Genomic DNA, 25,421 nt, shown 5'->3' on the forward strand with positions numbered 1-25,421 from the left:
GTCCTAATTTTAACTTTTTTATCTATCTGGTCAAATACTACTCCTTTTTTAAAAACTTACACAAATATTTTTAAAAGCAGGATAATGTAGCAATTATTATCTTTTCAATCACTCAAGACACATTAAAAGATTCTACAACATTACAAAACCTCATATAGAGGCCACTTCTCATTCATACATGCATTCTCTATCAGCATAAAAAATATGAACGCATCAACTTTTTCTAAAATATTAATCAACGGTATTCTACTTTAAACAGTAAAAACACCTGGTCACTTTCCTCTGCACTCAGAGAATATAAGCTTTTCAAACCTTGCACCTCTTAGCCCATAAAATGACTTTTGGACATTAGAACAGTAATTTGAGTGGATAGATTGTATCTGGAGGTAAAGTTTGGGGATATCCGCTTCTCAGCTGTCCCTTTATGTCAATCATTGGAACTCATACTTGGCACCTTCCAAATTCAGATTACCCACATTGACCACTTCCAGGTCATTGCTGACAATAACAAGTAAACCAGTTATGTGGCACCTTTAATAATATTGTGCAGCACACTTGCACAATCTCGCATGCAATGCCCTTAAATCTCATTATCTTGTGTATCTACATCTGGCTTTACCATTACCAAGAGAAATAAGTCATACAGTATATACAAAAATCATGGAAAGTAGTCTGCATTGCCCTCGCCTTAAAAGACTCCAATCCCTGGAATCTTTCCCAACCCTGTGCACAGGCGGAACTTTGGAAACCACGGCTTCTGCTTACCCCATCAAAGGTGTGCAATAATCAATGCAGCAGGAGAGTAAGTGTCTTTCGTTGTTAGTAATTAGGTGGCAGCAAAAAAGGACCTCCTAAGCTGGCTCGCAATCTGTTGCGGGGTAATTCAAAAATTTAGAACAAGGGGAAAAAAAAACGAATCCTCTTTTGCAATGTGAAGACAGCTCTTTACTGTCACAAATGGTAGATTGATCCTCCTCACACAGGCATACAGCTGGTCCTAATCTGCTGTTTCACAGACAGCTTCTTATAGACAAAACCACACAATGCTTTATTGCAAAATAGTAAATAATAACTGACATGTCAGTTACAGATTGAAAACAGAAAAACACTAACACCTATTACCCTGTAACCCTAAACACTAACCTAAACCCCTCCCTTCACTGTTCATTTGTGGAATTAGCAAATGCTTGGCAAACTAACCATTCTTCATTTATGATTGCATGCATATTTGTGGTAAATGCAGCTTTTATAACATGGGCTTTATCATGGTTAAGCTAACACCTCCATGTAGCCTGAACTGATTAGATTTTCTGCACTGTTAGAATTCATTTTGAATTGCTTCGTTTCTTTTACACGTGTAAGTTTGAGCTTTTGTTGTCTCTGAACGCACTGTCTATCACATATGTTATCTTATGTATATTTGTTTAGGTAAAATAAGCCTGGTTCCACGCCATGGGCTTGCAGCTGGTTTCTTTCCCTAACTGGGGCACTGTATTCATTATAATTGTGTGTTCAAATAACTAACTGACCTCGGCTGTGGTATTTTGGGGAGGGAAAGGCTGATATCTATACCTTTGAACAACGTAATCCTTTGAAGGGTCTCAAGAATGTGGGGAGTCAGGCAGCTGCAGAAGGGAGGCAAGGACAAGACTGGGAATGGAACAAGTGTGTGGATACTGATTAACTCCTTAAAAATATCTGTATGACGTATATCATTAGTTACACATTTTATGTATCCTTTGATGTATGAGTATAAATATCACTGTTAAACGCTTTATGTCAGCACACTTTACTTCGGGCCTGGGATGCCAGTGGTAAACCTGTCCTCTTTGCTGCAGCAAAAATAAACAGACCTTTGGTCATTGATTTTTCACTCCGGCTCTCCGTGTCAAAACTCCTTTGTAAATGCATTTGTAAGTATCTGCAAATATGTGCATTTGACAATTTGGCGCCCGAACAGGGACCTTCCAGTGGATATCTTCAGTAGCTCTGTCACGAGACGTGCTGCCAGTGGGGGGACGCCGTTCCGGAGGTGTAGATTCCAGGGGCCCCTGCACAAAGACTTAGTTTCTGAAGCAGCTGCATCTTATCCACCGGGCAGGTTTCCCCCCGTTTTCTCATGATGTCCCAGCGAAGTCCCTGAAACATCGGTGTTTATCTTGACGGATTAGTCTGACACGGGCGGCCGGAGAGAAATCCAGGAAAAAGCAGATAGTCAGGTAAGACTGTTCCTCGCTGGCTATTTGTCTGCTTTAACTTGCATTTGAGAGAATAATTGTTTTTGGATAACTTATCATTTTTGGGAATGATTAGTTCTTGGTAAATTTGCATTTGTACAAGGTACCATTTGACAATTTGTATTACATGTGTTTTTCTTGTTTGAGTAATTTGCCCAGGCCTGGAGCAATTTGTAAGTTGGTAAATATTTGAAAAGGTTTTCTTTCGTGCACATTTGAAAAAGGGTTTTTTTTTTTTTCGGTGCAGGTTGCATTTTGAAATTTGGTGCGTGTTGCATTTTGAACAAATTAAAAGGTTAGATATGGGAAATAAGAAATGTTGGCAAGGGTTATGTCTTTGTTTTCGCCGAAATCATGTGCCACGTTTAGATAAAAAGCAACCCATTCCAAAAGAGGGAACACCAGGGTGGGACATGTTAAAGGATTATGGTTTAGAGAATAATTTGTATAATAGTATATGGCGCAAATATACTAGACATTGTCCTGACCTCCAGTGGCCGGAGGATGGGTCTTTTGATTTAAAGAAACTAACCTACCTACAGGAATGTTTGTTTCATAAAAAGGCTAGACAACATATGTTTGAAGTATACAGAAAATGGGAAATTGAGGCCACCAAAAGAAAAACGAAGTCAGATAAACTGTTAGAGAAGGAGAACCGGAGAACCATCATGCAGAAAGCCGCCCTGTACCACCATTCCCAAACCCAGAAAAGAATTGAGTCTGAAGATAGAGTCCATAGGGCCCAGGTGGAGGGAAGTTATGTATCAAAGCCAACAGAACCCAAACATGCATTAGAGGAAGATGAGGTAATGCTACAGCTATTAGATAATAGCCCTACTGCACCTCCACCTTACACACCCCCTGCAGTAGCCCAACCTATCATGGGGGCACAGCAACAGCAGCAAGGGCAAGGGCACAATTTGGGAAATCCAGGTGCACCACTACAGCAGCATGTGCCACAGCCACCACAGCCTCTAGCTCAAGCCACCCAAATAGCCCAAGTCCTAATCCCTCCGCCACCTGCCCCACCACTACCAGCCAACACTGCAAGGTTACCAATAATGTCCCCTGCCCCTAATACCCCAAATGGACAACGCCGACGGTGCACAGCCACTCACTCACTTTCACCCATATGGAGCACACCTATGAAGTCGATTTCGCCCCCTGGTACCCGCTCCACTATTGGGGATTGGGAAAAACGGGTTATCAAGGATCAGTCAGATAACTGGATGTCACATCTTATTTACACCCACACCGATATTATGGACACAATACAACAGATGTCACATTTTGGACAGCAATTAGCACTGTTGTATATGATTGAAAAATTGGAGAGGGATTGGAAGTCTTGCATTACAGATTCTACCCCTCTCCCTTATGAACAAGAATTAAACCAATTATGGCGGGACAGTAGGGCTTGTATTCTTGATAGTAGCAGCATAAATGAGGGAGTACGCATTTGTGTCATAGCCAGGGAAGATGTTCTAAATAGATATGACAAGGGGTACCCAATGAGGGAAGTGCACCCTGATATGCCCACTGCAGCTGCAGTCGCAGCAGCAGCTGCCGCCGGACAGCCAGCTCCCGTGCCGGTGGCCCAATTTGTTCATATACCATGGAAAAGGGAGGAGGTAATGGCTATAAAGAAAGACTTGCCAGACCCTCGAAAGAATCCAGCTGGATTCTATCGGGACCTTAGAACTGCCATTTCCACCACAACCATGACTCTCAAAGACATTGACTATTTTTTTGGTGTTTTATTGGGTCCTGAAGTTTGGCATAAAATTAGAAGAGTAGATGATGCACCTACTTTGGGAAATACATGGGGGGGTTTAGAAGCACATGAAGCACAAAGGGCACCAGGAACCCTGCCGCATCAGGATATTTTAGATTTACCTAATCGGATATTGACTAAGTTAGAAACTGTTATACCTCTTCAGACTGTGGATTGGGGAAAGCTTGCCACTTATAAACAGAAAATAGGTGAAGATGTCCCAGATTATTTTACTCGAATTGAACAAGCGTTCATAGATTTTAGCGGTCAAGACCTCGCCACCGTAACAGGTGTCACACTATTTGTAGAACGCTTTGTTAATGGCCTTCTACCTGAAATATCACAAAAATTAAAAGCAACAGAGAGTTCGTGGATGACGAAGGGACAGGCAGAGATTTTGCAGATGGCGCAATACTATGAGAGCAGGTACAAGGAAGAATTAGAAAAGAATGAGAAGTCAGTAAAAGAATTGAAGAAAAAGGCATTATTACAGCAGGCATACCCTCAGCGGGATGCAACCCCTCAGCAAAGGGGTGGCCCACCAAGGGGACGGGGAAGGGGTCGAGGCCGAGGTACATCTGCACCACCCCAAGACCGCCGATTAAATATCAACCAATGTGCCTACTGTAAGCAGGATGGACATTGGCGTGATACTTGCCCATTACTGGAAGGAAGGCAAAGTATGTCACTTCATAGAGGGAACGCGGCAGGTAATGCACGAGGACGAGGAAGAGGTAGAACTGATCAGAATTCGCAGAATGAGAATCAGGTCCCGCGTAACACTAATATTTTTGACAATGCATTTGAACGACAATATTATGCTGATGATTTCTTTTCTGAATCCTACAATTATTAGGACAGCCACAGACAGGGCCAGGGGCGAGTAAGTATTCCTGTAGATCAAAATGGTCCCTACATTGATGTAAAAATCGAAGGAGAGGGCCATAAGTTTCTTCTAGATACTGGTGCCACCAGAACATCTATTGCACATTCTGCAGTCCCCGGGGCTCCCCTGTCTGGGCTTCATACCACATCAATTGGGATTTCTGGAATCCCCGTGGTGAGCCCCATCTCAACACCTATGAGAGTAACTGTAGGCCCATTTACAGTACACACGCCACTCTCTTTAACATCAGGTTGCAATGAAAACTTGTTTGCATTAGATTTGTTAAAGAAATTAAATGCAGTTATTCACTGTTCAATGGATGGTGTCTATGTAACTATGGATAGTGTTTCCCCAACTCGGTGCATGTTCTCACAGGAATACGACTTACCCCCAGAGCTACAGGAAATAGACCCTCGCTTATGGGCCAAAGGCAAGAATGATGTAGGCATTATGGATATCGACCCTATTGTAATAAAAATCAAACCAGGTGCCCGGTTACCTCGTGTTCCTCAATACAAATTACCTAAATCAAGCGAAAAAGGGCTCAAGGCAGTCATATCTGATCTTGTGCATGCAGGTGTCATAAAGGAAATAGTGAGCAGCCCATGTAACAGTCCAATCCTTCCTGTTGTAAAGAAACGAAATGATGCTAATAGATTAGATGGTGAGCAATCATTTACTGATAACACAGTATATCGATTAGTTATTGATCTCCGAGAAATTAATAAAATAGTAATTCCCCAGTTTCCCGTGGTCCCAGACATGAATAGTCTTTTCACCATGATCCCACCCTCTGCGTGTTTTTTCACCGTAATCGATTTGAAGAATGCTTTCTTTAGCATTCCAATTGCCGAAGAATCTCAATATTTGTTTAGCTTTGCGATTTTTGGTAGATCATTCGCGATGACAAGAATTCCACAGGGCTTTGTTGAGTCCCCGAGCATATATAGTCAATGTCTTAAACGTCAATTAGACCAATTCGATCCACCTACAGGCTCTGCGTTGTTGCAGTACATTGATGATATTTTAATTGCCTCAGATTCCATGACACAATGTAAGACTGATACTGTTGCATTATTACATCATTTAGCACCTCTGGGCCATAAGGTGTCCCTTCCAAAATTGCAGTATTGTAGAGAGGAGGTCACCTATCTAGGACACCTCCTCTCTAAGGAGGGAAGGAGATTACATCCAGACAGAATTAAATTGGTTCATACAATGACTGCACCACGCACCCCTTCTGAAGTCCGAGCATTTTTGGGATTTACATCTTTTTGCAGACAGTGGATTCCAAATTTTTCACTTATAGCAAAACCATTGACTGCTCTGACACTTTCAGATGTGCCCTCTCCTGTACCTTGGACTGACAAATGTGAGGAGGCTTTTCAAGAATTAAAAAAGGCGATGTGCTCTGCTCCTGTATTGGGTAATCCGGATTACAGCAAACCATTTGTTTTATTTGTGCATGAAAAGCATGGCTGTACACTGTCTGTTTTGACACAGGCCCAAGGTGGGAGACAACGCCCTTGTGCATACTTCTCTTCCACCTTGGACACTGTGGCGCAAGCTTTGCCTACTTGTCTTAGAGGAGTGGCTTCTGCAGCAGCTGCGGTGAAACAAAGTGAAGGGTTTGTTGGTGGCAATCCGCTCACTGTGATGGTTCCTCATGCCGTTGATATTTTGTTAAACAAGACACAGACGCAGCACCTCACCAGTGCTCGTCTAACGGGTTACGAATTAACATTGTTCAGTCCAAATATTACTTTGAAGCGGTGCAATGTCTTGAACCCAGCTACGTTACTACCCCTCCCTCAGGACAATGTGGAATTTGATCATAATTGCATTTTTGCCACTGAGGAAGAAACTAAGGGACGGGTAGACTTGACAGACACTCCCCTATCTGACCCACAGGGAGAGCTGTTTGTAGATGGGTCTTGCTTCAAGTTACCAGATGGTACGACCACTGCAGCCTATGCCGTCACCACAGTCAAAACAGTGGTTGAATCTCATAGAATCCCGCAAAATTCGGCACAGGCTGCAGAATTAATTGCCCTCACCAGAGCTTGTGAAATAAGTGAACATCTTAGTGTTAACATCTACACTGATAGCCAATATGCGTTTGGAGTAGCTCATAATTTTGGGCGACTCTGGGCGAATAGAGGCTTTATCACGTCACATGGCACTACCATCCAGCATGGCAACTTGATTGTGACACTTTTGACTGCTCTCAGTCTGCCCCGTCAGGTCGCAATCATTAAGTGTAGTGCCCACAAAAAAATTACTGATGATATAGGACGAGGAAATGCTTTTGCAGATGCTACAGCGAAAGCAACAGCACGAGCACCATTTGACAATGCATATGTTGAGAGTAGCATCAAGGGAGAGCCCCAGTACGAAGTATTAGAAAATACCATGCAGTGTGTGAGAGATATTCAAGCAGAAGCAACAGCAGAGGAAAGGGAACAGTGGGAGAAGAACGGTAGACTAGACAGTGAGGGTTGTTACACAGATGACACAGACAGAAGAAGATGGATGTTACCTAATTGCTATGTACACGCTATGGTTACTATGGCCCACAGTCCTGCACACATCAGTGCCCAAGGCATCAAGACAACTTTGGACCATGTTTGGAGTAATCCTCTGATATCCAAAGCTGCTAATAACCTGGTTAAAAGTTGTATGGTGTGTGCAGTGCACAATGCAGGAAAAGGGACCCCTACGCCCCCTGGTCACTTTGCCCCTCCTGATCTCCCTTTTGAAGCTATACAGATGGATTTTATCCACATGGAACCGTGTAACAAACTGAAATACGTGTTAGTGGTAGTATGCATGTTTTCAAAATGGATAGAGGCCTACCCATTAAAAGACAATGGTGCTCTCTCTACCGCCAAAATATTACTAAAAGAATATTTTCCTAGATACGCCTTGCCACGATTAGTCTGGAGTGACAATGGCAGTCATTTTTCTAATGAGGTAATGGAGAAGGTCTGTACTGCCCTTAACATCAAACATCGATTTCATGCTGCAAATCACCCACAATCAGCGGGCCTTGTAGAAAGGTATAATTACACCTTGAAGAGCAAAATAGCTAAGATTTGTGCTGAGACCAACTTAAAATGGCCAGATGCTTTGCCCCTAGCATTAATGTCCATCAGGATGACTGCCAGTAGCAAGTCACGATTATCCCCCTATGAAGTTGTCATGGGGAGGCCAGCCAATATCTGGGGGGTACCACGACCAAAGAAGCTTTCTGAAGTGCAATATCCTTTGTTTGTAGATTACTGTAAACAATTGACTAAAGATTTGCGTTTGATCCACCAACAGGTCAAGGCCAGCCTACCGACTCCTCTTGAAGGCCCTGGTCACCCTTTTAAGCCAGGGGATTGGCTTATGACAAAGAATTTTCAAAGAACCAACAGTCTTCAGCCCAGGTGGCGGGGGCCAGCCCAGGTACTGCTTGCAACACAGACAGCGGTGAAAGTGGAAGGAAGGAAAAACTGGATACATGCTAGCCACTGTAAGCGTGCACCAATTCCACTACAGAGTACTCTAACAGCAGAATTACCATTGTCTCCTGATTACAGCGAAGTAGGGAGACAGGAAACACCTCCACAGGTTTCAAGTGCTATTTCTGCTCCTGCGGTGACACAGCAGCCCAGTGACGAAGAGTTGCTGTTTGAAGATCAACAAACTCATCGATACAACCTGCGTCCTCGCCCATCCAAATGAACAGAATTTTGAAGGTGCGTAAGGTGGTGACCCCTACGAAAAGCTACATTTACATCACCCTGATAGCTCCTAGCTTGGAATTGCAAACTGAGGTCTCTTCTGAATGGCCAAGGAATCCTTTGCTCAGCAGAATACGGCACGCCTGCCTTTGTGAAATACAGTTCCCCGCTTTCACCGCCACCGGCATTTCCGATGCCATTGATGTACCAGCATTAAAACGAGCTATCCTCACTGTTGTTACGCACACTTTGGGCGACGAGGTTGTAAATGACTGTGATGACTAAAATTCCAGCATGAACACGGGTGACTAGCCTGTGCAACGACACCAGAACATTGGTCAGAACAATTGTCTCAACGAGAACACAAGTATAGTGGGATGCAGCTTGTGCAACGCTATTCAATCAGTGGGTAAATGGAGTTAACAGTTCTGTGACTGGCGAGAAAGAAAAAAAAAAAAAAAAAAACCAAGTACCAGTTCTACGGAAGCGGCCAGCCATTAGGGTTGGTGCGGTTTGTAGTCCCAACGGTAAAAAAAAAAAAAAAAAAAAGAAAGGTGCCCTTTTTCTGTTTAATACCCAAGCACATCACTAATCTGGTTGAAAATTGCTGGCCTCCGCCCTCATTTTGCTGAGACACTGAACGAAACTGACAAACTATACTGAAGACTAACTTTGAAGTATTGCGACTTACTCACTGGGAGTTGAGACTCACCAGGAGTTAAAACTTGAAAAGGAGAAGCTAAGGGACCTAGGATCAAGCCAACCTCTATTGTCCTGGACCAACCAGTGCAGCCTAACTGCTAGAGTGTAAAGCACGGCGGTGCTGAACCCTAGTGGGTGTGAACATTGAAGGAAAAATTTACTTATTTGTATCTATACGTATATGATTATTAGTATAGTGATATCAATATTTTGCATTTACATATTTGGTAATTGTGTGAGTATATTTTTGAACACGCGTAGGCGGTTGAGACGAGTAAAACGGTATCATAGAAAAGTTGTAGGACCAAGGAGAAGAGCACAATAAAATTATGAAGATATATCCATTTGGCAGGACAAATATCCCTCTAGAGAATAGGGAAGAGTGGCCTTATAACTATTTCTACAAAACCATAATGAAGTACCTAGTGACCCTTATGTTAATATGTATAATGTCCAGTGGTGTTGCATCATTGTTGCAAAATCCTACCTTACATCCATTAATAAAGGTTCATGGAAAATTAGCGGAGACATTAAGTCTCACTGACTGTTGGATTTGCCGGCACTTGTCTAGACACCCCGAGGATCCTATAGGCCTTTATGAAGTACCAGTATCACCAAGCGAATATGAAAGAGGGGAAGTGTGTCTTGTACCAAATACCACTTGGAGATGTGACCAACAAGAATATCAATGGTACCCTAGGTGTGCGGTGCTCCCTAATACCCAGGCAGAATACAAGCTCTCCCCGATGCCTGGAGAGAATGCCACACTTAAAATGTTTCCCATATGTTTTGGTACCTATTTTTATGGGCAAAACCCAGAGGCAAAATACATGGGAAAGATCCCTCCTGAACAGTGTGTTTACACTTTGTTATTTGATATAAAAACAGGGAATTGGGATCTTGAAGGAGAGGAGAAAATAGACAGAAATTGGACAGCGTTAATTAATGGGACTCATCAAAATTACACTGTGAATTATTGGAACCTGACTGTGGGAGAAAATGAGATTCTAGTAGATCCAGAAGGATTGTTATATGATCCCTCCAGAGAACAAGATAGAAATGGGAAAAATTCACCTGTAATATTGTCCCGGGTTTTCCTTGGCCCCCTCTGGACGGCTAGATGTTCATATGTTGCACCCTGGGCAAATGTATCATTGCTAAATACAATCTGGGAAGATTACAAATATTGCAATAATTCTGAGCATGACACCCCAGAGGGTGTAGGATTGCCTCGAATAAAATACAGCATTATAAATTCACAAATCCAGGGAGGCATGTACTTCGTATGTGGAAGAACTGCATATAAAGTACTGCCTCTAAACTGGGAAGGGATATGTTCACTGGCATATTTGGCACCCAACATTACTGTGATATCAAATATATCATCTTCCCAGCCCCTTAACATGGGGAGTTTTGCACATAGGTACAAACGAGGGACACCCATACTGGAGGAGCGAAAGAACTGGGTATTTCAAGTATTACATGTTCTTATTCCCGGATTTGGAATTTTCGATTTGCAACTGGCAATGATGAATATGTCAGCTGAATTAGCCATTGCATTTAATGCCACCAGAGAGGCCATAGGAAGTATACAGGTAGAGATAAACTCTGCAGCCCAATTGGCGATACAAAATCGGCTTGCCCTAGACTTGATTACAGTACAACAAGGAGGAGTATGTGTTTTAATCCAACATCAGTACCAGCAAAAGTGCTGTTATTTCGTCAACAAGTCATCCGAGATAGAATTGGATATTGGGAAAATAAAAGAAGCAGTACAGGTATTTGAAAAGGGGGGCCAATATGAAGGAGGCGATTGGAGTTTATCATGGTTATGGTCTTGGTTTGGGGGGTGGGGCTGGTTGTTTAAAGACATACTTTTTATAATAATAGCTATTGTATTAAGTTGTTTATTAGTGCAGTGCTTACCTGCTCTCTGTTCCTGTTTAAAATTGTGTAAACTTCCGCCAGTGAAAATACTAGAAACCAATCGAGCTATGATGCAGAGAGAAGAGATAACTTCCCTAATGGCTATTGACCCCACTGTCCTCACTGCAGATACTGGTTGCTCATACCCATCGGTTGTTTATGTCCCCATGAATGCAAATTTCAATGAAGTGGGAGTAAAATTCAACATATATGAGGAAATTTAGAACTATTCAAACGTTTATTATGTTCAGAAGAAAAAAAACTCAAAAAGGGTCGATTGTTAGAATTCATTTTGAATTGCTTCGTTTCTTTTACACGTGTAAGTTTGAGCTTTTGTTGTCTCTGAACGCACTGTCTATCACATATGTTATCTTATGTATATTTGTTTAGGTAAAATAAGCCTGGTTCCACGCCATGGGCTTGCAGCTGGTTTCTTTCCCTAACTGGGGCACTGTATTCATTATAATTGTGTGTTCAAATAACTAACTGACCTCGGCTGTGGTATTTTGGGGAGGGAAAGGCTGATATCTATACCTTTGAACAACGTAATCCTTTGAAGGGTCTCAAGAATGTGGGGAGTCAGGCAGCTGCAGAAGGGAGGCAAGGACAAGACTGGGAATGGAACAAGTGTGTGGATACTGATTAACTCCTTAAAAATATCTGTATGACGTATATCATTAGTTACACATTTTATGTATCCTTTGATGTATGAGTATAAATATCACTGTTAAACGCTTTATGTCAGCACACTTTACTTCGGGCCTGGGATGCCAGTGGTAAACCTGTCCTCTTTGCTGCAGCAAAAATAAACAGACCTTTGGTCATTGATTTTTCACTCCGGCTCTCCGTGTCAAAACTCCTTTGTAAATGCATTTGTAAGTATCTGCAAATATGTGCATTTGACAGCACCCATTGTCTAATCGGGTTACAATCTATTTGGAAACACAAAGTACGTTCCAGTATGTTAATATCGTAAGTTACCTCATGTTTACTGAACACAAGCTGGCCCTTAACTGCGACCTTTTCAAGTTACTTATTCCATTATCTCTTCAAGTGAACACTACACCTTATTCCAGTCAGTATGAGATTTGGAACTGCAATGTTCTTTTACTAGGTACAGCTGTGTAGCTCTTTCTGCCGGTGTCTGTTGCACTGATTTTTCACATTCCCTGGTTGCTGTAACAATAACCAACACTATGTAAAATAGACAATAAACTGTGGCTTTATCACACAGAAATTAATGTACTGGCATATAGTAATATGGAAAGAAATGTCAACCAATACAAAGCACACAAAGACCTATTTATTCAAAAATGAAATCATTCACTTTCCAGAGACGGCAAGACTGAGAATCAACTGCACATTCTCTGCACAGACACAGCAAGCACCAAAGAAACCCCACTGGAAAGACAAAAAAATATATATATCATTACTGATATCACAAGGCAGTAAAGAAGCTGCATAAATCAATATTTTACTTTGAAAGACAATTGCACAAAAAGCTAAAGATTCAAACATTAGCACAGTAGTCAGAAGAAATTATACAAACAGGCCAAGGATTACAAAATGAGTTGCTTGCCAACCACAAACTATAGATCTGCCAAGGATGCAGCAACAAACAGAATTTACCAACAAGACAAAGGAAACGATTGGCTCTCAAAAAACAAAAAAATTAAAACATGAGTAAAAATGATAAAAAAATGTCAATCAAAAGACACTGATATCCCCCCTAAATGAGGTGTTAAATAGGGAAAAATGCACCACCAAGTAGAAGTAAACTTTGCCCCTGAAGCAGATCCCTCACTACATATATAACCTTATTCCCAGATGACTCCAGTGTTACCAGCCACCCTGAGGCCCAATTCACTAAAAAAAGACCAAAACTCTGCCTCCTATGGTCACAAATTATATGGCCCCAAAGGTGAGCGAGCTTTTACCCAAGGGGACACTCCCAAACAAAATCTGTGGTGTATAGTGGGCTCCCATCACCCCCTAGAGGTTATATTAACCTTAGAACACCCAAACTGTTCTCAGGGGAGGGTGGAATACAAATATGCCCCCCCCCCCCAACAGGAAGGACCCTTGCCCCAGGGGTTGCACCCAATCAAATAATTATTCCCTAAAAATGGCTGCTCTGCACTCTTGTGGGGGGGGGGGGGGGGCGGAACACGCATAATAATTACCCCCATGGGGTGTGAACATTGCCTAAGGGGTCACTCTCCTTCAAAATATTATTCCCCAGTTTCTAGTGGGCTTCTGGCCATCCCCCTTACAAGAAGGCAGATTGGCCAAAAAATTACCAATGTGCCCTCTTGATGGGAGGACGGAATACAAAAAATTTTATTCTCAAAGGGAAGCAACACTTACCCAAGAGATCCCTCCCCTTTTGCATAATATATTTCCCTGGTGTCTAGTGTGCTTCCCCCGTCTCCCAACCCCCCCAAAAAAGAGGACAGATTGGCTTAAAAATGACTGATCTGCCCTCTGGAGGGTGGTGGAGTTCCAAAAAAACATTATCCTCCAAGGGGAGCAACCCTTTGCTCAGGGGGTTGCTCCTCATAATCATCATGATAATTAAATCCTTGATCCCTAGTGGGTTTCAAGCCCAATGGGGGGCAGATTGGCCAAAATAAACGGCTGAACTACCCTCCTAGAGGGGGCCAAAACAATAGATACCTTATGATGTTAGTACTGTTACCTCTTTAAAACTGCAGTAACATGCTTCTGCTTAAAACAAAGGCCTGTTATCTGTATAATATTTATTTTGGCCAGAGTCTGGGGCCCCCCCTGGGATCACTTGAGGCCCCCCTAGGGGGGCCCGCCCCCCAGTTTGAAGACCTCTGCCTTATGGGGAGCAACCAACACACAACGAATTTGTGGTGGGCCAGTGGTAGAATTTGTGTGGCCCTCACCTAGATCATGAAGAAGGAATCCACTACAAACAGGCAAAGGGGGAAAGAAAAAACTCTTCTTCCCCCCCAGACAAGGACTTAGCTTCAGGATGTCCTTTCTCCTGACACCCTGGAAACAAATGGCATCCAGCATGTCACCAGCAGCATTTGATGATGGCGCACCGTGCACGCTCCAATATCATCAGATTGCTGGTGGGGGTGGAAGCGGAAGCTTTTCTGCTGCCATCACCACCCTGTTGGTGGGGGTGGGGGGGTCCGTGGGAAGCTCCAGCCCTCCCAACATGGGTGGGTACTGTTTTGTGGAATGATTTATTAATATCTTACCACCTGCCTTTCTCATCTTCATTAAGATGGAAAAAGCTGGTAATATATATTTGATAAGGGTCTCAGATGATGTAGTTATACTGGTTGTTTATTTACTTGAGAGTTCAAAATGTATTTTTCTATCACATTTTTCAGTGTCTCCCATAGGAGATAAGACACTCACAAAAATGTCAGAAAATTAATGGTGTTTGTTGCAAACATCAATAGAACCCCGACTTCCAACTTTAAACTAGAGTGAGGTGTAGATCTTAAGCTCAATGTACTTCTCTCACAGTTTAAAAAAAATGGTTTGTCAAGTTTTCTGATGTCTTGTTTACTCATACCTATTGCACTACATGTTAATAAACGTGTTGGGTTAGAGTTGGGCAGGGCTAATGGCTCCTCCTCCATATTTATTGGAGACCTTTTTAATTGCTTCTGGGATTTTGGTACATTTGTTTCTGAAATAACAGATGTGATTTTTCCAATTGATATTTTGATTTATTTCTGTACCAAGATAGATTAATTTGCTCCACCCTGAAGACTTTTTTGTTCCAATCGCTAGTGATATTTAGTTACAGACTTGCCAAAAACACATTATTTCGGCTATCCCAAAATTGACTTTTAATTTGTTGCAATTATTGTAGTTTTGTAATCCGGTTAAATGACACTCTAAACCATTTTGAGTTGTGTACAGAAGGACCAAATCGTCAGCGTACTAAGTAGGTGACTTAAGGGGTGGGCAAGCTTTTTGTTCGACCTCATCATTTTGTTCCAATATTGCATGCAGTTCTGTAAGTTACAAGGAAATAACTAAAATGCATCCTTGCCTTAAACCATTGTTAGTTTTTATTCTCGAGGTTAAGCCTTTTCCTTTACACAATTTCTACCTAGTACCTAGCCCCATAGCACAGCTAACAAACACAACCTTCCCCCACTCCCCCATCCTCCCCCCTCACAAGCTGCAGGCACGATCAGCGGTGTAACGAAACTCAGGCCAGGTGCTGGGCTGAGAGGGCTCTCTGGAGCTGGGGGGCTGCGGGGGCCTTTGTTGCACACCTGGGCACGATCAGGTGGCAGTGCACACATTGGCAGCTAGGGACAAGAGTGGAAACTGGTGTTAGGCACTAGGAGGGTTATGGCAGTAAATTACAAGCAGCACAGGACTTAACACGTGGGCACAAGCACTCCTGATTGCTCTGTCTTGACGTTGACAGCAGTGTCAGAAATGACAGGGGTAGCTGGGACTGCTCACTGATCTCTGCTTCTGCCATATGCTCCTGCACGCTTGCTTGCTGCTTCTGTTTCTGCTTCTTGCTGTTGCCGACTCTGCTGCAACACACTGCAGAGTAAAGCAAGTCTGGCTCTTGCATATACTGACCAGTCGCAGCTCATACTTAATGGGTGGAACACTCACACTCTCTCTCTCTCTCTCTCACATAACACTTCTCTCATCCGCTCCGCTCTGCTCCGTCTCCTCATGGCTGCAGGCACAGGCTCCCAGCCAGCCCTACGGCCAATCCTGACGCTGTTCAGAGCAGCATCAGGATTGGCTGGGAGCCTGTGCAGGCTCTCTCCAGCACAGCAACAGTCTTTCTGGGCTGGAGAGAGCCATGTGTGCATGTGTGTCAGCCTGCTACTCTCATGGTGTTGTAGTACTTCCTCAGAAGGTAACGGCAGCTATTATGCATTGCCAATATGATTCCAGGATCCCGACCCAAGTGTGCAGAAGATGATTGCTCTAGCAATGCTTCAGTGCCTTCCGGTGAGGAGCAAGCACGGTTGCGAATTTGCACACACTATTGAAGTGTCAGACTTTTGATACCTAGGAAAAGCACCCCTCCAGAAGGCAACCTTCGGGCTGCATCATCTCTGTTGCCAAAAGTGACAGAGGAACAGATCAGGTAGATCAGGGGAAGGAATTTAAGGATGGTGCATCTGTCAAGGAGAACTAGAAGAAGTTGTAGAATGAATGACTCCGTGCCCTTCCTGATATGGCATTTTGCACTTAAACACCAGGATTGTACCCAAAAGAGATTAGTATTCACGACCTTACTTATTACAACTGCCTCTTGTTTCATAAATAGGAAGAATAGGAACTGCAGTGGTTTAAACACATATATAATACACAACCAAAGGGAACTGTTGATTGCTATAATATTCTGATACACATTTACTCTCATCAAATTAAACAACTGTTAAAATATAGTTATTTTTGGATTACACTGCGAGCTCTTTCCAAGATGCTCTTCTGAATGACCTTATCCATATACTACTGTGGGGTTTCTTCTACGGGAATCTACTATGCAGCCCTGACCCCCTCTTGGCTGTCTCAGCCTGTTCTAAACCCTAATTCAATTGAACTGTTAATTTATTCCAACTGCTAATTGCTTTCTCTCCCTTGCAAATTTGAATGGCCTGGACTTACTGCAAAAAGATTCCACCGTCGACAAGGGGTGTATGCTCAATCAGGGATAGGATTGACTTGCATGAGATATTTTGCCCATGAATAGTTCCATTGGACCATGGACAGACCTAGTATGTAGGAACATGGTCATTAGCAAGAAGGTATTTGATGATGACTAGCTTGCTTATGTTTTAAAAGTTGATATTATTATGATGCAAAAAACCTGGTCATTAGAAGATGGAATTTGGGATGGGTACAAGAGCTGTGCCCTAGCCTTCCCATCAGCTGAAAGCAGCTCACCGATGGGGTGGGGGCTTTTGACAGCCTTTTTTCAAATATCTAAGGTGGTTAATGACATACCTATTGCATTTAAAAAACCAGGAATGCAATTTGTATGGTTAGTTCTCCCGAGTGCATTTATTTTTTTCTCATCCAATTTTATAACCGTCAACAAGACAAGAGTTTTCATATTGATACCTTGTTTTGTTGATTAACCACCCTGAGGAGCAGATAGTATATGATACTACATGGCTTCAACATGATCATTAGGGGTGATATCAATTCTGAAATATGAACTAGTGTTACTTTGCCTGAACCTTTCCAGACCTTGAACAAAACACCCAATGCCCAAGGAGTTGACAGCAGTAGGGTTAAATTGTATCACAGCTTATTAAAGTTTGACCTCTGCAACTCAGTAGAAATTACGGGCATCTCACCAATCAGGTTGATACTTTTATTAGTTTTGGCCAAGGTACAATCATTGATTATATTTTTGTCTCTAAGAACATGAACAAGTTCGTTTTTTCTGGAGGTGCAACCAAAATGGTTTCTGTGAGCTTATACTCAATCCTCCAACTAGCATCAGATCTTGCTCAGAAAAAGGAATATCCAACCTAGTCATTAAAGACAGCAGGATAAGGCTAAGGTGGCAGGGTGCTCATACCCTAACACTGCTAACACCCACAAAAGGGCTAGTCTCAGCCTTCTTCCTGAACACTTGATCATCTCACACTTTTAACTATTGACGCTCTCAAGAAGGTAAATCTTCGTGTTAAGGCTTCTTTATTAGGATTTGCAAAATTGCTACGAGACCACAGCTTGGGTGGTGATAAAGATAGCAAGATGGCCAATCAATGGCTGCACACTACTCTCAATAGTACCCCAAGAGATAAGGCTGTCAAAGCCAAAACCTGGATAGAAATCAAATTGGTCATTAAAAAGAGGAAGTTGGCCAATAATGAGGAAACCTATAAAGAGCATGTAAAGACATTGACACCTGAGTCTTCTGGAAAATAGCAAATGCAAGTAAATTCAACACTGCCAATTACAATGGGCTAGGTACTAATATGTATCCAGTCAGATGGGTTGAGCATTTGAAAACAATTATTCTTTTTATTTGGCAACAGATGTACCACAGGAGGGTTCTCCACATTTCCCCTTAGCAATTTGAGTTCCACAGGGTTATTGCAGCCGTTCCCGCTAGCTCCTCCTGCAAGGCCCCTTGTCCTGTTGGGCTCCCTATGGGCCTCTATGAGGAACATGGTGCTGGATGGGTCCCAATAATTAAACATGTCCTGCATGTTGCAACCACCTCCAATATACCAGGCCTCATGGCAGGTAGCAACTATTGTCCCAATTTTTAAGAAGCTGGGTAAACTAAGATCCACGCTTCTATAGGCCAGTTGCTGCAGTTGTCAAACTAGTAGGTCATATTGTTTTGCACAGGATAGAGGATAGGGCAGAGCATACTAGTGCCATTAGTTCGGTCAAATTTGGTTTCAGAATGGAGGTGGTAGCACAGTGACAATTCCTGAATGTGCACTTAGTTACAGAAAAATGCACGTGCTAGAAGAGGACCAGTTTACCTCTCCTTCATGGACTTTTGCAGCGCATTCTTTCGTGAACCGATCTGAGCTTTGGCGTGTCCTTCACCTGATAGGCTTACCAGAGATACTGGTGTATTTCTTATGCACATTACATTGTGGGAACTCAGCATCATTCAGGTATGGGACAGGGGGAAAGTGCATTGAACCATTCAGCTTAGCTCAAGGCGTATGCCAAGGCTGTGTGCTGGCCCCTTATTTATTTCTTCTGTATGTCAAACGCCTGAACTTGTTCTTCATCTTAAATGTCTGCATAAGTTAGATCTACTCCCTTGAGAATGACACTGCCAAAAAACACTACATAGTCTGTGACCCACAAAGGTGTACATTTGTATTTACTTCAATCAAGGGAAAGCAGGTCATGAAGGTCAGTGAGTCCCCATATTTAGGTTTGACTTGCGCTTGGCTACCTTGCATTTCCATCTCAAAATACAATGATGGGCGCAGTGTTGAATCTTTTCAAACACTCACCCCCTGTCGCAGATCTGGGTTTAATCCATCGTTATTTTGCTCACCACGTCACTCGAATTTGGACACAGCCATATGCAAATCCGTCTTGACCCCGCTCCATGGGAACAGTCCAGCCTGAACTGCCAAGCCAGGTCTTCCCTGGACTGGAAACAAGCATCCTTGCACCAGTTTCAGAGTATCTGTAGAAGGCTGGCTCAGTTTATAGTGTACACCTATGGTGTGGCACCCTATACTAAGTCCAGGCAATCCTTAGTGATAGTGTTTTGGTGCCTAGCTAACCAAAGCTTTCTAGGGGTAGCTTTGGAGAGCAGCTCAGGCTTATCAAGGAGGAGCGTAAAGCACTTACAATAACTCAATAGTCAGTCTGTGATGTCGACACAAGAAAAAATCACACTGTTACAAAAATAAAGTATGCTTTATTATAACACTACTACTAACTTAATTTTGGCATATCTCCACTTGGAGATATCTACACACAGTAAATATACTTAGAAACAAACAGGTAAAGCATAGAAATACATGGGACCCTATGAGGGGGCCAAACCATATACTAAGAAAGTGGTATAAGAATAGAGATGCCCAACCAAGGTAAGTGTGTTAGAATCACAGGGGCTGGGGGGGTAAGGAGTTACCGGAGGTAACCATCAGAAATCCCACAGACGCCTGGGTGCAGAGTTGTTATCAAACCCAGTGTCCCACAGGCTAACACAGGACCATCGCGGTTGGATTTTTCAGGATTCAGGACCCTTCCTAGAGGACCCAGAGGAAACCAGTTGACACAAGGAAGGTTGGATAGTGCCCCCACCCGTGGTTACCCAGAAGAGTGGAGTACCTACACCAGAGAGCCCAGGTGCATAGGGATGAAGTGACGTCGGAAACCTTCGGTGGAGTCAGTGAGAGCCTCTTTGGTCCAACTAATGTCGCGAAGAACCTGAAAAAGAAGGGGTCAGAGTCCAGACCACTTGGAGGTGTCCAGGCGGTGCAGGTAGGCAATGCCCACCCTCCTAAAGGTGAAGTTCCTGCGGGCTGGTGAAAGAGGAAGTCCAGTTGTGGAGTCCAGGAGATGTAGAAAGATCTTTGGAGTCACCCACAAGCTGTCCCATATCAGTCTCCAGATTGCAGGAGGGTCAGTGATCAGCAGGACCACCAACAAGCATTGGAAAATGCAAAATAAGTTGCAGAGAAGGTTTTTGGGGACCAGCAAGGTCCAAGAGACTCGACCCTTGGAAGGGAGTTAAGGCTGACCCTCAGCACACAGGAGAGCCAGGAGGAATCATTGGAGCCCCCACAAGTGACGCTCTGGCAGCAGACACAGGGAGTTGCAGGGAGGCCTCCGCAGCACAAAAAAGGAGGAGTCCTAGGCTGCAGGAGTTGCATCATGCCTGCTGCTCTTGGAGTTCCAGAGTGCTGGAGGCTGTGGTTTCTTGGAGCTTGAAGATCTCTTGGAGGAAGAGTCTACAAGCCTTGGTAAGAGCAACAGCCGGGTTCGCCAGGGTTCCGTTTCAGTGGCTGGTGCAAGGGCCCACTGTGTCTCAACTTGGTCAGAAGACGAGACTTTCGATGTCTGTAGGACAGCAGGATCCTTGACTTTTCTACCTGTTTATTAAACTCGGCAGTATACGTGAGCTCGCCCGCACTGCCAGTAGTCATGTCCGGTACCAGTTTAACGGTTCACGTTACGGTACTCGGTTTGTGCATCCTCCCATTCTAATTTTCCCTTTCGGCTCTCGCCCATATATTATGCCACAGCGCGAGATTAGAAACGCGCTTTAGGCTCTTTTTACTGGGACAGCGCCTTGGTATTTCCACAAATGTGTGGCATATGTCTTGTTTCGTCCCTATATATTTTTTCTCGGCCTGAGTTTATGGCCTAGCAGGGTGTTGTTGTGTCATGTTACAAGTTTACCTGTTAGCAACGCCCAACCTTTCTAAAACTTTCCTGTCGAGGTTTGTTGGGGTGCTATTAGTAGCAATATTCTTTGTACTGCCCCAGCATTCCTCCTGGTCAATTTTGAAGATACTTAGGACTATCAAGATGAGATGATGTATATGCATGTGTTTTTCTGGTTATGGTAGTTCCTAGTCTTGAAATTATCTCATGGCTTTTTTGTCACATTTAGATTAATTTTTAGACTCTACATTGTGACATTACGCCTCACTCTGTCGAAATTTAAGGTATTCTTTCTTTATGCGTATTTAGACCATAGTGGACCTCTCAAGCCTGATGTTTTCCCCGATTGGGCCCATCCTTTAGTATATGGAGGGTAAGAATTGTGGCGCTTTTTGCCATGTTGTTTTCCTTTTCTTTTTCACTGATTTGCTTTTGTCACATGTCACCGAAGGGATCTCTCACGAGTTTGTGGTTTTAAAACTGAGGACATTGTGCACACATTGATATTTGATACAAAGAAATTCTTTGATGATTGTTTCTTTCTTCTATATTTCAGGTTCCTGTTAATCAGATATTCCCTATTATGGGTCTCTAATTGCTTAAGGATTAGGTACGTGTCATGGTCCTGATGAATCGCACTAGATCATTTTTGACTAACTAGCGAGAAACATGTTGACCTATTATACAAAGTAACACAGGGGATCCTGTGTGTACTTTCACTACCCTCCATTGAGAGACCTAGTGATTATATGACTTATTGTCCTCTTGGGGAGTTTAGACATTGTTCTATTATCTCCCCTCATGCCGTTTTTAATCATGTCAGAGGTATCAATATCCTAATAAATTGAATTTGTTACCTCTAGTCATTTCTAACTACCTCTATACCAATCCTAGATTAGTTTGTTTTTGACCGGTTGCTCATCACCTACAAAAGATCTCCGGCAAAGAGCCCCCTTGTGGGGCCCATCAGGCATTGCAGTGCCGGCCTGACGAGGAGCATAGCCCTATTGTATTGTATTGTAATCGTATTTATATCGCGCTTACTACCCCTGACGAGGCGTTGAAGCGCTTTTCGATGAGTAGCACGCTACTCTGGAACCCAACAAGAATTAGTGATGGATTAGTATCGTAAAATAATGAGTACAGTTTTAGTATTATTATGAGTTAATTTGAGCCGCAGATATGAGAGTTTGTTAGTTAGATTGACTGGAGTAAGGGAGGGGTGGAGGAGGAAAGAAATCCAGAAGTGTTAATTGGGAGTATATCCTTCATTTACTCAACCCAAAGGCTTGGGATGAGTAAAGGGGGGCTGAGGGTGGAAGGGTATGTGGAAGGGTTAGGGAGCGCATAATAGCAGGGTGAGATAAATGCATGAGAATTTAGTAGGGTTGTGTGGGAGGTCACAGTAGTAGAGTGAGGTTTGGCGAGTTAGATGTGGAAGCGCAGGAGAGAGCTTAGGCAGAGTTATTTAGGAGATGAAAGTAGTAGAAGGGATTTGGGATGAGTCAGAGTGAGAGTGAGAATGGAGGATAGTTTGATAGAGACATGACATATGATGATGAGTAGATAAGTGTGATAAGATGAGAGCAGGAATTCATAGATATCTAGTTTAACAACCCACCCAGGAGCCATGCAATGATCCACGAACATGGCAAGCACAGAAACAACATATACACATATATATATATATATATATATATATATATATATATATATAGTACACACATACACATGAATACACACACATATGCACATAAAATACATAATTAGAACCATGGGTAAAAAATACTTAGTCAAACAGGTTTAAAGAGTGTGTGTGTATTTTATTGTTATGACATAGTAGCAATACATATTTTCTAAAGAAACTATAAATAAATAGAAATATACATATAATCTGAAAAAATATTTATCACATAGGCATATGCAGTTCATAGTTGTTTGAATATGGTGGTTATGAAGGAAAGAGCCAACTCTTGAGTAGTTTTCTGAAAACAAGAAAGTTATCTGTGGCTCTTATAGTTGGGGGTAATGAATTCCATAGTTTGGCTGCTTGGATGGAGAAGGATGTACCACCTATAGTCTTTTTCTTGTATGGTGGTGTTCTAAGGTGGGGGAAGATGCGTCGTAAAGTCTTCAAGGTGATGAAGCTTGTGCGTGCTAATTTGTCTACTTGGGCATTCATAGTTAACTTGGAATCCATGGTGATTCCTAGGTTTTTAACTACCTTGGATAATTGAGGAGGTGGTCCGAGATCGTCAGGCCAGACGCACAGAGGGTCATAATTTTTCCAGTCACCACATATGAGTATTTCAGTTTTGGAGGTATTTAGTTTGAGATGACTCCAGGTCATCCACTGATCAATGGATCTGAGGCAACTGAAGATTTGTGAGTTTTCAATGTTTTTGGGGCATTCTAATTTAAGTAGTATTTGTGTGTCATCTGCATAGTTGTAGCATGTGAGATGGAAATCATTGATCAGTTCTGGTAAAGATATCATGTAGATGTTGAAAAGCAAAGGTGAGATGATTGACCCTTGGGGGACCCCTGCTTTTGTGAGGTAGGGTTCGGACGAGAAGAGGGGCGAGTGGATGATATTCGATCTTTTTTGAAGATAGGAAGTTATCCAGTCGAGAGCAATCCCTTGTATGCCGGCTTTGTGGAGTCTTTGAGTTAGGGTGTCATGGTCAACCGTATCAAAGGCAGCTGAGAGGTCCAAGAGAAGTAGTGCAGCAACTCCATTTCGGTCGACTGTGTTTTTAAGATCGTCCCAGATTGCCATGAGTGCCGATTCATTGCTTCTTCCTGGGCGGAATCCAGTTTGGAAGTCTGAAAGTATAGAATTGTATTAAATGAATTGTGACATCTGGGCGAATGCTGCTCTTTCTATCAATTTGGAAAGGTCCATTTGTGATTGGTCTGTAGTTGTTGGGGTCTTGTGGGTCTAGGTTTTTTTTTCTTTAACCTGTTCTGTGCCTTGGACGAGGTGACCTCGTCCAATGCTACAGTTCCAGTGTGCCTTGGATGAGGTCACCTTGTCCAAGGCACAGGAACTGGGGGGAGCGCTAGCGCACCACGCACGAGCGCGCGCTGATTAGTCACAGGGTCTCCCCCATCGCGCTGGCCAGCGCGATTGGAAGAGAAATGCTCAGCATTTCTCTTTCAATCACGTGGGGGAGGCCCGGAGAGGCTTCAAAGGGAAGGAAATGTATTTCCTTCCCTTTGAAGTCTCTCCCAGGGTTTCAAAAGCCAGATTGCTTGCATTCCGGCTTTCGAAACCCCACTAGACACCAGGGATTTTTTTGTTTGTTTGAAACTGACATAAGGGAGCGACCCCTTGGGCAAGGGTCGCTCCCAGGGGGGGCATTTTTTTGGGAAGGCCTTTTCTGCCCCCCCTGGGGGCAGAAACCTCTAGGGCACCAGGGATCTTTTTTTTTTTTCTATTTGTTTTGTTTTTTGTTTTTTTTAGGTGGGGAGCGACCCCTTAGGCAAGGGTCGCACCCCTAGGGGGCAAATTATATTTAGGCCATTTCTGCCCCCCTAGGGGGCAGGTTGGCCTATTTTGATGAGGCCAAACTGCCCCCAAGGGGGGCAGAAACCACTAGACACCAGGGAGTTTTTTTTGTTTTCGTGGGTCGCTCCCCTGGGGGGGCGGGATTATTTTAAGCCATTTCTGCCCCCCTGGGGCCACTAGCCACTAGGCACCGGGGATTTATTTTTTTGTTTTTTTGTTTTACAGGTGGGGAGCGACCCCTTGGACAAGGGTCGCTCCCCTGGAGGGGAAAATTGTATTTAGGCCATTTCTGCCCCCTTTGGGGGCAGATCGGCCATTTTTTGCTATGCCAATTTGCCCCCAGGGCACAAACCACTAGGCGCCGGGGATTTTATTTTTGGCACCAATGTCACGCAGGGGGTGGGGGGGGCAGAAACCTCTAGGCGCCAGGGCAAATTCTTTTTTGTGTTTTTTTTTTTTTTGTTTGTTTTTTTAGAGATGGGAAGCGACCCATTAGGCAAGGGTCGCTCCCCTGGGGGGCAAATTGAATTTAGACCATTTCTGCCCCCTTTGGGGGCAGATTGGCCAATTTTAGGTCAATCAGCCCCCAAGGGGGAAAAACCACTAGGCACCGGGGTTTTTTTTTTGGCGCCAATGTCACGCAGGGGGAGCGACCCCGTAGGCAAGGGTCGCTCCCGGGCACGGGTGGTTTTGGGTGGGGTGGGGGGTCAAATTTATTTTAGGCCATTTCTGCCCCCCCCTGGGGCCAGCTGAGCTAAAGGCCAAAATCCACAGGTAGGCACTTTGCAAA

General features: G+C 43.4%; 1 long non-coding RNA gene across 1 annotated transcript; it reads left to right on the forward strand.

Moving 5' to 3' along the window:
- Positions 1-1,324: 1,324 nt before the first annotated feature.
- On the forward strand, positions 1,325-12,088 carry LOC138250123 (uncharacterized). Its single transcript, XR_011194891.1, has 2 exons — positions 1,325-2,219; positions 8,222-12,088. It is a non-coding gene; the product is annotated as an uncharacterized lncRNA (long non-coding RNA).
- Positions 12,089-25,421: the final 13,333 nt, after the last annotated feature.

This window comes from Pleurodeles waltl, chromosome 8 (genome assembly GCF_031143425.1).
Source record: "Pleurodeles waltl isolate 20211129_DDA chromosome 8, aPleWal1.hap1.20221129, whole genome shotgun sequence".
NCBI lineage: Eukaryota > Metazoa > Chordata > Amphibia > Caudata > Salamandridae > Pleurodeles > Pleurodeles waltl.